Raw genomic sequence first — 2,500 nt, 5'->3', positions numbered from 1 at the left:
AATGAATTATTCCTTGTGTTGGCAAGAGATGTTTTATCTTTAATCTTTGTCTTACGTTTGGGAGGAGGTTATACACCCTTCTCCCAGTGTCCGAATTTTGCCATTCTGTTTGCCACGTATCCAAGGCCCAAGTTTTTATTTCCTTTACATTTATTAAGTGTCTCCCCGTTATCTGATGAATCTTATCATACGCTTGTTTTTGTAGCCAAATTATCGAAGCATTCTGTCTTACAAGTATGTCTAACGGGCAGAAGCCCATTAGAACAAGTAGAGCATCTGTGGGTGTGGTGCCGAAGGCACCAACACAACGTATAATGATGTTGCGTTGTATTCGTCTAACCGACTGTGCGGGTCTCACCAGAGCGAGCCTGTGGGCCCACACACTGGCCCCATACCCCACAATCGGTGCGAGGATAGAATTATGATACATTTTGGTAGCCACAGGAGGTACATGGAAACGTCTTTGGCCTATACTTATCAGCTTGTGGAAGATATTTGTGGCCTTTATCGCAACATGACCTATATGTGGGGTATATGACCAGGCCTCGTCAATATATACGCCTAAGTATTTTAAGGTTTTTTGTCTTGTCACTATTCTGTTGTTTATTCTTACTGTGGGATCACGTGCAAGCTTTCCCTTTAACAGTATATATGATGACTTATGTGGTGCAATTTGTAACTTAGAGTCACTGCACCACCGCATTAATATTTCCGATGCAAGTGCAGCTCGATTTTCAATTTCCAGACGACTGTTACCCTCCACCATTATGAAGAGGTCATCAGCATAGGCAACCGCACCAAGTACTGCATTGCTTTCTTGTAATGCATGCAGCAAAGGGTCCATGTTTATGTCCCAAAAAATGGGACCACAGACCGAACCCTGTGGGCATCCCTTCGTTATAGGTTTGGACACTACAGCACCTGGAGCGGAGATCCTAGCAACTCTATCTTGACAGTAATCCCTCAGACAGCCATATAGTGACACCGGACACTCAATTTCCCGCAGACGGGAGAAGAGCGCCGGCCACCACAGGCTATCGAAGGCACCAGATATATCCACCGTGATTCCTAATACATACCGACTGGTGGAGGAGCGAGCCGTGTCGGCTACTTTGTTAATGGCATCTGATGTTGATTTACCCTTCCTAAAGCCGTACTGCAACTCGCTCATGCCGCGCAGTATTCTGTGGCTCGACAGTCTATGCACGAGCAGCTTCTCCAAAGTCTTCCCCAGGACGTCCAACAGACAGTCCTGTAGGGACTGTAGATAGGGACAGCGGGAATCTCGTTAATCCATTCATGCGCGTCACTAATTAGATGACGAGGCATTTGGCTACCTTAAGAGAGTCATAGTTACTCCCGCCGTTTACCCGCGCTTGCTTGAATTTCTTCACGTTGACATTCAGAGCACTGGGCAGAAATCACATTGCGTCAACACCCGCTAGGGCCATCGCAATGCTTTGTTTTAATTAGACAGTCGGATTCCCCCAGTCCGTGCCAGTTCTGAGTTGATCGTTGAATGGCGGCCGAAGAGAATCCGCGCACCCGCGCGCCCCCGGAGGAGCACGCTAAGGCGGACGCGGCCTCGCAGCAAGGAAGATCCGTGGGAGGCCAAGGCACGGGACCGAGCTCGGATCCTGCACGCAGGTTGAAGCACCGGGGCGCGAACGCCGCGCAGGCGCGCGCATCCTGCACCGCCGGCCAGCACGAGGCCAACCAACGGCGAGAGCAGACCACGCCCGCGCTAAACGCCCGCACTTACCGGCACCCCTACGGCACTCACCTCGCCCAGGCCCGGCACGTTAGCGCTGACCCACTTCCCGACCAAGCCCGACACGCCCCGATCCTCAGAGCCAATCCTTATCCCGAAGTTACGGATCCAATTTGCCGACTTCCCTTACCTACATTATTCTATCGACTAGAGGCTCTTCACCTTGGAGACCTGCTGCGGATATGGGTACGAACCGGCGCGACACCTCCACGTGGCCCTCTCCCGGATTTTCAAGGTCCGAGGGGAAGATCGGGACACCGCCGCAACTGCGGTGCTCTTCGCGTTCCAAACCCTATCTCCCTGCTAGAGGATTCCAGGGAACTCGAACGCTCATGCAGAAAAGAAAACTCTTCCCCGATCTCCCGACGGCGTCTCCGGGTCCTTTTGGGTTACCCCGACGAGCATCTCTAAAAGAGGGGCCCGACTTGTATCGGTTCCGCTGCCGGGTTCCGGAATAGGAACCGGATTCCCTTTCGCCCAACGGGGGCCAGCACAAAGTGCATCATGCTATGACGGCCCCCATCAACATCGGATTTCTCCTAGGGCTTAGGATCGACTGACTCGTGTGCAACGGCTGTTCACACGAAACCCTTCTCCGCGTCAGCCCTCCAGGGCCTCGCTGGAGTATTTGCTACTACCACCAAGATCTGCACCGACGGCGGCTCCAGGCAGGCTCACGCCCAGACCCTTCTGCGCCCACCGCCGCGACCCTCCTACTCGTCAGGGCTT

General features: G+C 52.8%; 1 pseudogene; it reads right to left on the bottom strand.

Annotated features, from left to right (window-relative positions):
- The window catches only part of LOC124589019, a 6,805-nt pseudogene that overhangs the window by 2,584 nt on the left and 1,721 nt on the right, over positions 1-2,500 (bottom strand).

The sequence above is a fragment of the Schistocerca americana genome, unplaced genomic scaffold (assembly GCF_021461395.2).
Source record: "Schistocerca americana isolate TAMUIC-IGC-003095 unplaced genomic scaffold, iqSchAmer2.1 HiC_scaffold_678, whole genome shotgun sequence".
Classification (NCBI taxonomy): Eukaryota; Metazoa; Arthropoda; class Insecta; order Orthoptera; family Acrididae; genus Schistocerca; species Schistocerca americana.
Note: the sequence above shows the minus strand (reverse complement) of the source record. Positions and strands in the feature narration are given on the sequence as shown.